At 41.3% G+C, this 15,562-nt stretch overlaps 1 protein-coding gene across 4 annotated transcripts in view; it reads right to left on the minus strand.

Moving 5' to 3' along the window:
* The window catches only part of ENOX1 (ecto-NOX disulfide-thiol exchanger 1), a 489,446-nt gene that overhangs the window by 187,605 nt on the left and 286,279 nt on the right, over window positions 1-15,562 (minus strand). The gene's annotated exons all lie outside the window — the stretch shown is intronic.

Genomic DNA, 15,562 nt, shown 5'->3' on the forward strand with positions numbered 1-15,562 from the left:
AAAAAAAAATTCTGCCAACTAGCCAATCTTTATTGTCATTCATAAAATGATGTATCTCCATAATACCAAGGAGGTCAGTCACTAGATATTGCAACCAATAATAATAAAGGAAAAAAATTATTGTATCAGTGTGTGGGGAGATATTATTTCCATCTGGGGTGTCAGGAAGCACCTCAGAGAAGAAAAATATGGGTTGAGTCATAAAGACTAAAAAAATACCTCAATAGGAAGAAAGAAGAAAAGTGGACAGGCAGCTCAAAACAGGACCAGCAAAATCAAGAGTGCTGGAGGCTGTGGAAAGGACCAAGCTGCCTCTTTCCTCACTACTTTACAATTAATTGAAGTTATTAAGATCATACTGGTCTCTGTGTCTACACAACGACAATGGTTGTTTTATTCTCTAAAATATTGCTTTGAGGAAAATGTCAAAGGGTTTAAATTCATGCTTCCTAAGTAAAATGTTTTCCTACAATAAAGATGTTAATTTATCAACTGGAGAACTAAAGTGAGCTTCTTTGTAAAAGACAGACTGAAAAGATTAGCAAAATCTTGACAGTATGTAAAACGTGCATTTACTTACCAACTCCTGAAATACCCAACACTAAATTTTACTGCTCAAAGCAAGCAGAAAATAGATCATTTTAGTAGAAAGAAGATAAAGCACACTTTTGTACCACAGAAACTAATTTCAGAATTCTCTAAGAGACAAAAAATAATATATGTATCTTAAGAGTTTTAAATAAAGCCATGGAAAGCCAGATTTATAGTGGTTTAATTAAAGCATATTAGGGAATGGTAGAAGTCTGTTCACAATCTTTAGGACAGGGCAGAATAGCCTAATAGCCTTATTATTGAGCAGCTGCAAAAAAAGTCAATGACATGAAAATGACAGGACTCTTCTAAAAAAGTTACTATAACTAGATCATAATAGTGAGGACAGAGAAGATTAATTCTAATCAGAGCCACACCATGACTTATGAAAAACATTTTTAAAATTTAGAGGAAAGATGAACATAATTATAGTTCCTTCCTCTAGCATAAAAGAAATTCAAAAAAATAAAATTTTGGCTATATGACTATATCATCATAACCCTAGTGAAAGAAAAAGGAATGCCACTAAAGAAATGACTACATCTATAAAAACTTCTCTGTTGAATTCTGACTCTATGAGGATAAGAGATAAATAGAAATAATGGCACAAAAGAAAAGACAATTTTAAAAAGATGGGAAAGATTCCTAGAAGAATTTGGGAGAAGACTGAATCCAGAATGATTGGAACTGATTTTTTTTTTTAAATAAAAGATAGTATATCACATATATTTAAAATGCCTAAAGAGAAGAAGTAAGGAAAAGATGGAAATATTTGAGGGAAGGCCATTAATAAAAGACACCCAAGATAACTGAACTGTTCAACTCTCATTTTGTGGAGTCTCCTTCTGTGAGCAAAACAACCCACAAATTGGAAGAGGTATAATAAACAAGGCAAATGTGGAATTTCAGTACAAGGTGGTAGTGGGAGTGGGGGTGGGTAAGGCATAAAAAAGCTAGGACTGGATAGTCATAACAGGCAAGTGGAAGACCCAATCCTGAACCACCATGATACCTCACTAGGCTAAACGCTGCCCATTGCCCCTAGCAAATCTGAGTCCATATCGCGTTTGTAAGAATTAAGTCACCTGACCTTGAGGATGTCCTGAAATTTTGGAAACTAAGTGTAACAACTGCTAAATTCCAAAAAATTGATGTCAATTTGGGAAAGACAACTCACCAGCTTTATGATTTGGGGGAAAAGATAAAGGATGACCATCATCTTCACATGTTTGAAGAAAAATAAATATTAGAGCTAAACTTCACCAGAGACAGAGTGGGGAACAGAACAGGCAGAGCTACTGAAATGCACTACTGAGGGGAGCAGCAGGTGAATCAGGAGAGGTCTGCTGCACCATGTGAGTCAGCTCCCTAGCCTGAGATCAAACTCAGGCTGCTGGGGATAGCGTCATAGTGCTGAGACTTTACCCCTTGTGGCACCAAGAAGGCCCATTTGCATCTCTGGCTTATTGCTGTGCACACAGCTCCTAGCTAGCAAGATATGGGTGTTCACTGAAGGAGGAACATGCCAAAGATTTCTTGTGAAAATGTTCAAGTCACATTGCACCACTTTCAAACATGTGCAGATGTGGTCATCTGTAACCAACAAACCTGTAAGAAACCAGTATCAGAAGTAATCAAAACATACAGTTACAGTCAAGTTATGTTTTCAAGTATTTTTGCTTCAAGGAAACATTTTGGTTTTAAGAATTTTGATGTTATATGAGTCCATTCTTATGCAAAGTAAATAAAATAAAAATAAAGAATTAATGCCTAAAAGAGTGAAAGAGACACAAGTATGGCACTTGGGAAATGTAATTTAAACCCTGTTCTGTTTCTCATTTAGATTTAAGAAGCCTTCTTCACCTCAAATTCTGATAGGCCTGACATTTTCATATCATTTACATGTTAGTGATCAGACCTAACAACTAGGTGCAAAACCAAAAAAAAACCACTTTACTATCATTTGACTCCAGGTAAAAATGTAGAATTAATGAAAGCATATTTAATTAAAATACTAAAAATAACCTTAATCATCAGTTTTGATTAATGATCACTTAGCAAACTAAGGTTACAATAATATTTAGGGGAAAAAATAGTAGTTGAACATGTTGGCATAAGTGTCCTTTGATATAATTTACTGAAGTGTATGTATCACCCTGAGTCATTCTTGCCCAAGCTTTATAACCTCGATTTTCTGGGGCGCTACTTTATCATTTATTTTTTAAGCCTATATACTCCAAAGAAATGTTTCCGTCTTCTAAAAGTGCAGGCTCATATAACTTCAGTTTAATCATGAAAGAACAAAAAGCAAGTCCAAATTAAGTACATCCTACCAATAACTAATCAATATGCTTCAAAAACGCCATGGTGATGAAAGGCAAAGACTGAAAAACTGTTCCATTCACTTCTGATATTTCTGATGTATTCTTGATATCAGCAGGTAATACCTAGTACTGGATGTACAAATGTAAGCTGAAGAAATTGGAACCAGTGCATCCAGGGTATCACTGCATCCATGGTATCAGGTAGGATGCAAGCTTGATTTTATACTACTTTCAATAAAAAGATTCTCTATTAACTAGAACTTCCAGTTAAATGATTGAAAATTACTTTATACTAAACTAACTTTTCATTATCTCATTTCTTAGGAGGCTTTATGCCTTTCTAAACCAGTATCTATTGAAGCTCAGATTATTTGTCTTCTAACAGTTACTTCCATTGTCCAAACAGGAAAGCAGACAGAGAACAGAAGTAAAATAAAGAGGGGAGATGGGGAACAACTGAGCAAGGAGATGGAAACACTGCTCCTTTAAAATACTTTCATTAACCTGGGATTACTATGAGCTGCTCCAGGCTAGAAGTGAGCAGTCTTCTTCTGAACAGATTTTAATTTTTAAACCAGTGGAAGAGGTCAGAGGCAGCTTTCCCACCCAGAACCTGCCTGCACCCCGCTGCCCTGCAGGTCTGCCAGGAATGGTCACCGCTGGGTAAATGCCATCTGCAGGCAGCTACTAGCCCTGTGAGCTCTGATCCTCAGAACAGTTATAAAAATTGGATGAGATTTCACAGCAAGATGAGGGTTTTTGCTTTAGCTATTTCTTAGAGCGAGAAGACACAGCTCATAAAAATACATGTTTAACGTAGTGGCAGGTGGGCGGTGTCCGTAGTTGAAATAAAATTCTAATAAATAAAGATCAGCTTCACTACTTAATTAAAACTAGGCGGAGGCCTATATGTTAGTCCAAATGCGATGCTCATGAGACAAATGCTCAGACACGAGAATGACCTCCTGGGAAATTAAAATGCCTGGTTGCAGGGAGAACTGAACAGTGCCGGGACCCTGGAGCTTCCACACGTGAAGCTAAAACAAGCAAAGATAAACCGAGTCTGACTGATTCCCAAGCTCCTTGCCGACCCCAGATTAGCTGGGTATTAGTGCAGGCAGGCCTCAGCTGTCCATGAAAATGAGAACGCATTTTAAAAGCTGCGTTTGAATTTTAAAGGTACTCAACATTTCTGGTATTGTTTACTGACAAAGGTCAACACTGGAGTGTTTTATTTATGCAGGGCAGAACCTCCTCTGAAAGCACTAGGCTCTCCACAAGGCATTTGCTGAGAATGTGTTAAATGCATAGTTGCAGAGTCAAGGATATTATTTTGCAACCCAGTGGATGAATTATTAAAGGCCTCTGCTGTGCCCACCAGGGGAGACAGGAGGAGGTGGCGGCTGACCCTGCACTCTGAATGCAGAGGGACACAGACAGCCCAGCCCTTTGCCTGCACCTTCTCATGACAATGAGGCCAAACCCACGCTACCCTGTGCTTTTCTTCAATTCCCTTTGGACCAATCTAGAAAAAAAGGAAAATGGAAACATTCAAAGAAAACTCATAAAACTTCAGCTCCAAGCACAATGTCCTTGGTTCTTTGGAGGATAAGTATTTCATTGAGATTCGTGCCTGGTGTCATTTTCCATACTCTGGATCTGCAAAAGCATTCAGGTTAGCCCTCCCTTCTTGCAAATCAAGAGCTTAATAAACTGACTCCTTCCAATAAGATTTGTGTTAAAATCATTAAAACACCCATACAAGTTAATCTTTCATTAACTGAACCAGAAATAATACACAATACATCCCAACTTTATGACAGGGAGAGGGATCATTCACATAGTAAGCCAAGAATATCTGTTGTATAAATTAAACATCTTTTTAGGACGAAGTCCAGTGTTTTAAATAACTATGGAACAGCATGAAATTAATACCAGGTGAATTTGGGCAGCAATACAGGAAAAACTTTATCATGCAAAGAAAAGTCCTTCTTTAACAGGCAAATTCTTTAATAAGCTCAGAAAATATTTTCTATAAATATTTTCCATTGGAAAAATATTTTCTTTTACTTGTTCCCTTATTTTATTTTAACAAGCAACTTGATTTATAAATGTTAGGTTTATTTGCAACATCTTTAGCTGAGGCCTGTGACAAGAAAAAAAAAAAACAAAAACCTCTGACCTATTCTGATGTGGGAAGCACATAAATGACCGATGGCCCCACAGGCCTGGCAATATGGACCTAGTTATATATAACTTCCCGTTTACAAAAAACAAACAAACAAACAAACAAACAAAAAACACTAAAGTCTTCAGGAACTTTCTTCAGCAGACTATGGCTTTTTAATTGCACTTTTACTCAACATACTTTCAAAACCTTAGAATACTTACATTAAGAGAGCTATGCTGACATAACTTGGTGCAAGCCCATACATCTGTATCAGCTCACAGCGCACATCATCTATTATGCTCTGTGAAGGCGATGCAAGATGAGTCAGCCCTACCCACTGCTTCGCTGGCCCTGTATTGAGCAGCCCCCTCAGGTCTGTAGACACATCCTTAACTGGCCATGATGTACTGGGGCTACAGTCTAGTGGTGTGAATGAAGGGCTTTGGTAGCACAGAATAGAGCGAGGTTTCTGGAAAGAGACATGGGAATGGGGAGGGTGAGCTCTGCAGAGGAGATGACATTTGAGCTGGCTGTTTAAGGATGAATAAGATTGGCCCAGAGAGCATTCCTCATGGGGAAGAGTCCATCAGTCCATACACCAAGTTTTTAAACTCCAATTTTTAAAAGTATGTTACTTCATACTCTGTTGGAGATATTTTCCTTGTGGAAGCATCTTGGAAGAAAGAAATGACAACTGAAGGGCAAAGAGGTTCAAACCCTGCTGAAAAGATTTGTTGGTGATGTTTAAAGGGAGGAAAAATCAGTCTGGGTGGTTTCTTTCTCATTCACTGAGTGTTCTTCCCCTCACACTCTGGATGTTGAAGAGGTACATCCAATAAGAAAAAAGGAGAGGGCTTGAAGCACGTCTATGGAAATAGGAAGGCTGCTTCAAAAATGAAATAAAAATTGGACTTAACACTATTCTGTGAGTGAGAAGTGCTACTGTCTGAGAGAACTGCCACCATCCTCATCCTTAAAACTCAAGCTACATTAATCTTTTTTGGAAGGGGATCTTTTATGAAAAAATTTTGCAAAGTATTGTAACTTCAGAGAGATTGGAATTTTTTTTTTTCTCCACTGAGACTTCTTAGTGAGAAGGGAGAAGAGCAAGAACCCTGCTTTGCCTTCGGTAATCTAGGATCTAACGCCCAAGTGAAGACCGTTACTAGATGCAAGAGAGAACAGGAGAGGACTAGACTTTTCTTATCCATAGAGCCCAGAAGTTTAAGAGTTATAAACCTGTAGGAAATTTAAGGTGGCTAACACCTAAATATCCTAGATTACATTTTGTGTATTCACATTTTATAAAATGAAGATCATTCATTTGTATCAAGAATCACCGATGACACCTGCACACATGTTTAAGTGTGTGTAGCCATGACCGATAAAAAATAAATAGAGATGGAAATGAAGATAGCCATGTATCTGGATTGCAAACATTGCTTACTTTTCTCTTCTACATGTAGAGCTAAATTGTAGGAAAAATACATTTAGGAAGACTTGCCTTGGAGGTTGAACCCTATAATTTTTCTGCCTGTAAGGGAAGGTAGCTTCTAAAAGCTGAGTATTTGGCTTCTTGTATCCACATGTTCCCCAAACCCTCCTGGCTGTGCCTCGGGCTCAGGTCCCCAGGGTTCTAGCTTTCAGCTCTGGGACAAACTCACTGTAAGAACTTGGCTTGGTCACAGTCTTCTCAGACGACAACGAAAAGCCATGGTCTGCCGATGTTCTTCGATTTGGCAGCCCAATGCTGAGTTCCAAGGCAATGCTCTCATCCTCTGGATTTTATGTATTCACAATTTAGGCCACTGTAATAACTATGCCCCATCTAGTGTCAAAACAGGGAATACTGGTCCAGAGTGCCAGTGAGGAAGGTTCCTCTAGGCTGGCTTTGTTACGGGGCTCCTGGCCAGGTGGTCTTTGCCGCCAGCCTCAGCACTGCCCAGGTGGTCTTTGCCATGGGCCACTCACCAAATTTGGTGACTTAAAACAATTTTTGAGATTGTGCTGTTATGTGTGACATACAGCATTAGCACAACAGGGCTTTCACTGAGGTTGCTGCAATCATTTTTCCTGTTATTTTGAGTGGCAGCTCAAAACAGACATAAAAGAGCCTGAGGGATGGGGATGGGCTGACAGAGACACAGGGCAGCCCCAGATCTGAGAAGAGTCTGGGTGTGTCGGAGCAATTCAGTCCAATTCTGGCACCTCACTGAGATTTTCACTGCAAGATCGAAGGAGTTTGGCAGAGTTTTAACCTGTTTGCCCTTCCCTTGTCATTTCTTTCTTCCTAAATGCTTCCATAAGGAAAATGTCTCTGACAGGTTAACTAACAGTTAGCCACACAATCTTAGAAGTTCTCTGGTTCCCTACCACCCTGTCCTTCTTACTTAATGCCATCCACAAGGAAAGAAACCGAGGGAGGGTCCCATTAATACCTGGGGAATGCTTCTGTCATTTAAAGGAACTATCCTCCTACTGAAGTGTTTGACTCTCCTCTGTGTGTGTGTGTGTGTTGTCTTCTCTTCTCCATTAAGTGTCAGGGCAATTTAATTTAATTTTTATGTTGCTACATTAACATGGCTTCCCTTGGAAGCTGCCTCCCCCTCAGAACACAGGTCAGTGGGTAGAATACTTGTGGAGAGTCTCCTGTGTGCCAGACACTTGTCTTAATGATGTCTGGGCTGAGAAAGCATAATGAACCCACACTCAAAAATCTTCCATCATGCTGCCTGTCCCTCGCACAGCCTCATGACCTAGATTCCTCAGAGCGCATTTCATTTCTTGTGACCCAAGCCCTCAGCAGCAGAGATTCCCCGCCCTCCCGCCAACCCTCCTGCTGGTGGAGCCTATCCCGGAGCTCCTGTCCTTGAGGATGTGCAAGTGCTGATGGCTGAAGGCTCCGGCAGCTCATCGGCATGTTACCGTTCTCTGATCTCTTCTAATGGGCTGTTTGTCTGTGACCTTCATCATGAGTCTGTCCCCTGCCATTACATTCCGGTCAGTAATTTGCGAATCGCCACTTACTAACCCCAGGCAACTTGTGCCAGCCCCCGACTGTGCCTGGCCATTGTAATCTGCCTCTACTGTACATTCCAAAATCAACTTGGCTCTATGCGTCCCAAATTGTCCTTGACCCTCACAGCGCACAACCCTGGTACCAGTGATCTCTGTGATCACCCCAGGGCAACATACCCTTTGACTCAGTTTAGTTGGTGGTTTCTCCTCAGTTCCAGGTCTGGTGGCTGTGATAATCAGGTACAGCTACTACCTGACAACAGCAAGTTGTCACTCCGACAGATAAAGGGCAAATGCAATTTGCCTTAGGGTCAAGAGAACATAGCAGTCTCTGATAAGTACTAATGACATACATCGAGAATACTTCTTGAAATATCTAAAACATCACCTGATGAGCATGAGACTGGGAACATTACAAAAAGGTATCTTTTTAAAGGAAAATTGAAGTCTTCAGAGACAGAAGTATGATAAGCTCCTTCAGGACAGAAAATCTGTATGGTGTATCTATATTTCTCTAGGGCCTGGCATATATTAGGGCTGATAAATACTTGTTGGGAAAGTATGTCACAGACATTTTGTGGAGGATTAGCTAATGTCCACGAGGTCTAGATTAGGCAGGGTTTCTGTAGATGCTCAGGTGAGACTATCAAATTGGTGGACCCCTAAATCTACCTGCTATGGTGTCCTTGAGGTGCTATCCCCTAGGTATGGACCCCTATCAGGCACTCTGCAGGATATTATAGGGTCCAACAGAGATGCCCCTCCTCCTGGGATCTTCTGGCCCTTTGGGTTTGGCTGAGGATGTGGAAACTCTTCTGGAGAGCTAATCACTCATAGACAAAAACAGGAATCTGGATTTGGCCAAGCATCTCTGATTTCTCAAAGACACATGAGCACATAACAGCCTCTAATGGAGCCCACCAACGCTGCTGTGACAGTTGCATGACAATGAGCCAAGAATGTAGTGCTCTTGGATTACTAGAAGCTCATGTTTCGAGACAGTCTTCCTTCCTTCCTCTCTCCCTTCCTCCCTCCCTCCCTTTCTTTCTTCCTCACTCCCTCCTTCCGACTCCCTTCTTTCCTTCTTGATTTTTTTTTAACAATTGAAGCTATCAGAAATGTAGGGAACAATGTATTTAAGTCAATCAAACACTCATAACTTTGCAAGTATATTAAAATATTTGTGCTCCATTCATTAAGGGTATATAACAATCAATGTTTTGATTGAGCAAAAAAGCATACACACATATAGAAATGTTTAGTCCCAGCTGTGACTCCTGATAGTCACCTTCAGAGATAAATTCCCACCTTGGGTGTTTCAATTAAGACAATAATATTTATTGAAAGCTAAACCATAAATGTATAGTGACTTGAAACATTATTGGACAAAAGTAATTTACACCAGAGCTGGTACACTGCATTTTAGCTCTGCTTTGATTTTATCAGCATTTGTCAATTAATCAACTCGAACCTTGTAAAACATGTTCTCTTATTAGTGGAAACAAGTAATTGCTTGCACACTTTGAAGGAAAGGTCGTTTAATAATTTGCTAATTGTACAAAGATAGCTATAAACATAGAGGGAAAAAAGGTAAATTCTCATTACCCCTTTGCCTAAACAGGACTCTGTTTAAATGTAACCTTGTTAACTTAGGTCAATGGCTTTACTTTTCTAGTTTTTCACTAAATAGCAGAAAAGATAAAGACAGAAAGAAATCAGTCTAGCTTCCATTTTAAAAAATTGATGAGCATTTTTGTTGTCATCTTTGCCCTTTCGGGGTTGATAATTTTGCCACTATGGTTATAGACAAGTCAAGAAATTTTCTTGGCAGAAAAGAGAAAGAAGACAAGGCAAAAAAGAGCAGAAAATAGAACTGAGTAAGAGTCAAGCAACGGCCATGTTCCATTTTTTTTTGATTTGCTTCAGCTCATCCTTCATTCTGCTAGATCAGTGTCAGATCCCTATTTTTTGAGGGCCACTTCATTTTCAGTTCAGTAAGGGAGAGGCTGCACTTTCTTCTCTCTCTGGGCAATGCACACGGCAGCACAGCAGCCAAATCTCCTTGCAACCACAAAATCACTTAAACTACAGGCAGCGTGACCACCACCCAGCGCTCCACAGTCCTCCACAGGTCTCCGGGAAGTTTAACATACTTCGGAGAGCAACAGGTCACATACCTCGGAGAGTAACTTCTACACTGGGGCCTGCTGGGCTGAATCGAGAAATCCGCACCATCTTAGTCGTGTAAGTGGAGCTGCAGGCGTGGCCTTTGTAAGAGGAAGAGTTGTGCGTGGCGTGTCCAGAGGCAGTGCTTGTTGGACGGAGGTGTCTCACCAAATCCAAATGGGGCCGGCTGCCTTGCGGCAGAGCTCCTTTTATAAGAATTAGGAGGCCCAGGTTGCTCCCTGCCTGCTCAAACTGGCTTATCAAATCCATTCCATTCCAGTCCATTTTCTGGTTCTAAATAAGTCATTATTTGGGGCACATTTCCCTAAGCAGATGCAAACACTTTTCCGGTGTGAGACTCCCTTGGGCAAATTAGGTTTCTTGGAAAAGGGTCAAGGAGCAATGAAGCAAAATACCTACTGAGAACCGAACATGCTGTTTCAGGGGACACTTCACTCATTCAGGACACAAGTCAAGTTTGAAACACTGCTTGGGCAGTAATACTGCATCTGACAGAGCCAGTTTTGGGGAGCCAAGGCTTGTTACCTACAGCTTCTTCATATGGTCACAAAAATAGGTATTTATTTATTCCAGCTTTATTAAGCCATAATTGACAGATGAAATTATGTAAAGATGTATGAGATGTGATGATTTGATTTACTAAATGATTATAAATTAGTCAACACATCTACCATGTCACAGTTATCTTTGTGTGTATTTTCCCGTGAGGGGTGTGAAAGGCTTATTTTTTTGCGATAAAAATGATAGTCATAAACAGTGGGAAATTGGCTCATATTTCTAACCCAAAACTGCTAATCATTTTTTAATTTCATAAAATTATAGTAAAAGAACTTTTACAAGGGAAAGTTTACTATATCATTGCTGTCTTCTGCTCTCTTCCTCTTATCTGTCAAAGGTGGAATGGCTGCGAAACAGGTTCTCCGTATTGTATTTTTTTTCTTTGAGTCAGGGAGGAAAGTCTTTTATGTTCTTTTAATGTTTGCTTTTATTAACTTCAGCTTCAGTTAGCTCACTCCCATAGATCAAGATTCTTTGCAAAGCAGAAGAGACAAGAGGCAAATGCAAATGTGGGAAGGGACTCTGCTTGGGAGCATAATAGCCGCTCTCTGGTAGGAGTTATTTCTATCTGAAACATATACCATGTTAAGAAACCACTGGGAAAAACGAATGGATGTGGATGGCAGGTTTTCATTTGCTTCCTTGACATCTCAGAATACTGTAAATAAGTTTGTGTGTTTCAATTGAAATGGTTCCATTATCTTAGAGGTCTTAATCATTTGTAATTGCAGTTTCTGAAGTGTTCAAAGCTTGTGCTTAAGGAACATTATTGGCATTCAACATAGCCATACTACATTAAGCAGATTTACAACCTTGTTCATGGTTATCCTCGATCATCTTTATTTAAACGTGAGTTTAGACTGATGAGTTGGCTTAGCACCCTCCTATGTTGCAGCCTGTTCCTCAGACTCTACCAAAACATCTGGCTCTGCTGGGTATCTTCAGACTTACACAAAGGAAACTGAAATTGGCAAGGTGAAGGGGGAGGGGTGGCAGGTGGCAGTCAATGAAGACAATAATTTAAAAGAGCAGCCTGTTTTGAAGTGTACCTGGGAATTTGGTTTCTTTGGGGTCTGATGAGGCTAACAGATCAGGAGGTGATTGCCACTGAAGACAGTTAGGATGCCCAAAAGGGAGGGGCCCTGTCAAGCCACACAGGCCACATGGCAGAGAGGTGGGCAAAAGTTTTTACCTTTTTGGTTTACTCAGGAGAGGCAAAGTAAAGAAGCTGGGTAAGAAGACCTAGAATTGGACAGCTTGATTTCAGAGGGTTTTGAGGGATAGTGATAGTTCCAGAAGGGTGATTCAGAACATGGGGATAGTGTTCCAGAATTCAGAAACCTGCTAATAGGTGGCCTGGGGGCAGAGATCCTGGTATGGCTGATTTGCATATCAACAGCTGTTCCTAGGCAAATTGTTATCTCTGGGTATTAGTTAACCCTGGAAAGGACAGTGACTCCCCAGGGTCTCAAAGGCCCCAAAGGTGTCAAGTTTCATAGCAACAACACAGTTAAGCCTATCCGAAAGAAGCATAAGCAGAACATCTCAACCTTTACCATAAATAAAATTTTGTTAAACTAGAGACTCTAGATTCATTAGATCAGGTGGGGTTTGAGGCTGCATCTTAAAAATGTTTCCCCAAGATGCTTGGACCCCACTTCGAGGAGTCAGGTTTGAGTATATAGCCAAGGCATTGGAGAAAAAGGAGTAAATGAAACAGACCAAATTCCTCATGCACTGACTGTAACAGGGTGGTCCCTAGGAAAAAGGGAGGTTCTAGGTTCCCTGCCCCACCCAGAAGGAGGGTGGAGCTGAGCAGAGAAAAAGGAGAGAAGAAAGGGAGAAGAGAAGAGAAGGAAGTTGGATGGAGAACAAGGAGGAGACCTAAGGAAGCCACATGGAGTAGCAAGAATGTGAGGAAGAAGCGGTGCTTGTTTCCTGACCCTGGACTGGTTAAGGCAGATGTGGGTGAGATACCTGTAGGGAGGTGACTATGGCAGTGTTTATATTGATTTTGATTTTGCTCTTTTCCTCCCAGATTTGTCTGGTCATTTCTGACCCTTTTCCATGGGTCCCGGCCAGAAGGTGCTTTAGTCTTGTGGTGGGCTTTCAGGCCTTGCTTCAGGCCAATCCCTTTTGGGTGGACTTTTGCCCACGAGGGGATGGGTCACTTCAGGTGTTTGATTTGGAAGTTATATTCTTTGTGTTCCGTATTGTATATTCACTGTATTAAAGTCCATTTTCATTAAATTTTTATATGTTTGTCTTGTTGCAGCTGATGGCAGAACCCACTTAGTGCAGGCAGGTTTTTGGAGTTTCAGGGGTGTCCCTCTCTCCCCCTGTCATATAACAGATTTTGTCCTGTAACAGATTTGGGGTGCCCTATAACATGACCACTACAGTAATATCAAAACCAAATGAGCAAAATATATATTATGTCCAATAGGGATAAATGTTATGGAAAAAAGGCTGGGGGAGGGGATGGTGTTAGCAATTATAAATGCATAGATGTGAAGGAGGTCATCCCACTCCATAGTTATTTTTCCCTTTTGAGAAGTATGTTAATGCCCACTCATATCAGAAGTTAAATATCTGTCTTATTCTTCCTAATGGTTCCAGAAAATTGCACTGCTTGCATATATCATATTGATGGACATTTTGTTATTTTCATCAATGGAATGCTCTAGGTTAATCCTGTTAGGTTTTGTGAGATGATCATTTGAGTGGTTTTAAAGAGAGGGACAATGGAATGAAGTCTAGTTAATTAGAAATGAACGTCAGTTAGGCGGTGGGAAGCTTTTCCTGGGCCACTCTACTTGCAGGACCACGCAGTATCAGTGCCTGTTTTGAGAAAGTTGCTTTTGTATGACTGGTCTGAACTCATGAGAGTTTTTCCTTTTTCCCTGCCACACCTTAGGCTGTGGAGGCATCCACCTGGTGCATTGTGAAGTCTGGGTGCTTCTCTATGGGGGGGGGGCAGAGGTCACATCCCGATTATCACATTTCCCCCAGGTCAGGCTACAGGTTACCTCCTGTAACAAATGAAAACTGCAGCCCTCCAGGTGACAAGCTGTCCACTTCCCCACAAAGGGAGTATGTGAAAATGTTAGGGAGCAGTTTGCCTTCTGGGCTCTGAGCATGACCTTCCCCCAAGAGGAGGCATCTAAGGGTCCTTAAAACAAAAATAAAGAAAAAGGCCTTACCATCCTGTAATATTTATTTATGTGGTTGCAGATGTTTAGCACTAGGCCATATGCCTGAACAGATTTCACAATTAATGAAAGATTAATTTATTCATTTGATTATTATTGGAGGCGGTACCTGCAGTACACCTGCATCTGGCCAGTCACTGACTGCAACAGGAGCCAGTATCAGTGCACTACGGTTCCTGTCCTGTCACCCTCTAGGTTCTTAGCAAACACAGGACACAGGGGAAAATGCTCGATTCAAGGCAGCATTGGTGAGCGGTGCCAAGAACAATGTGATAGGACTAGGCACAGGGAAGAATGGTCTGACTTGAATTCCTTCAAAGATTTCAGAGGGCTCTAAGCCAAGAGAGAAGTTGGAAGAATGGAGGTGGAACAAAGACACCTACAAAGGGGTTGGGGGAGGGAACTGTGTGAAGAGAAGGTGAGCAATAACTGCACTAGAAGCAAAGGGAGAGAAGAGGAGAAATAGAGGCACTCTAAAAAGAATAGAAGGTGACCAGTGGACCCTACTGGCTGTAGATGACAGAAGATGTTGGGTGCGATGACACTGGCCAGGAAACAGCCATGGTGGCCACGAAGGTCACTTCCTATTTCTGTTTAACTTGCAAGAACAGCAGCATGGGCTTGCAACAGTAGGACAAAACTGGGTACTCTATCCATTTTAAACAAGGGAAAAACTTGATTTTTCCTCATTCACTAAGTTGGGCTTTAGAAGGAAGGCCCAGAAGAGCATTCTCTATCCTCAGTGATCTCTCCTTATCCAGACCAAAAACAGCCAGGGAGGACTGAAGCAAGGTGCCCTACTCATGGTTAGAGGGGCAGCGGCCAAAGGCCAAGTGATGCTCAGTCTCCACAGTTCTGGATCCAAACTGGCGTCACACTAAGATTCTGCAGAAAACAACCAACTTGTATTTTCCTGTCATTATTATTCAACCTCAGAAAATACTACCTGAAGCTCTATCCTGGGTGGAAACTGATTCAAGAGCCTTGCCTTAGTCTCCTGCGGAGGCCCTTGCCTTGGGCTGGGTCTTTTCTCAAAAGCTGGTGGCAAGATTTTTTTTCTTTTTTGGTTTCTGTGCCACTGGGTTTTGGGGTCACACTGGGTTACATGGAGAGCTCTCCTTTGTTAGTAGATGCAACATTAGAGGCAGGATAATAAATGAGTTCAGAAAGAGATCAACTTCTTCCGTTTTTGTTTTTGCTCCTTTTCTGGGGAAGAGAGAGAATTGGTACATTTTGCCTTCATAACCTCAGTTTCTTATCCCAGTCTTTTTTTCTTAAAGATTTTTATTTATTTATGCATACAGAGCTGGGGTATAGGCTAGGGGTGCAGGGGCGGTGAGAGGATTCACGAAAGACAGAATGGGGAGCAGAACAGGCTGAATAATGAAGTACACTGCTGAGGGGAGCAGTGGGCAGGTCAGGAGAGGTCTGCTGTGCCATGTGGGTCATCTCCAGGGCCGGGGTCGAACTCATGCTGCAGTGGCTTTAGCTTCTTAGTGCTG

Source organism: Condylura cristata, unplaced genomic scaffold (genome assembly GCF_000260355.1).
Source record: "Condylura cristata isolate star-nosed mole 26May11 unplaced genomic scaffold, ConCri1.0 scaffold00010, whole genome shotgun sequence".
Lineage (NCBI taxonomy): Eukaryota > Metazoa > Chordata > Mammalia > Eulipotyphla > Talpidae > Condylura > Condylura cristata.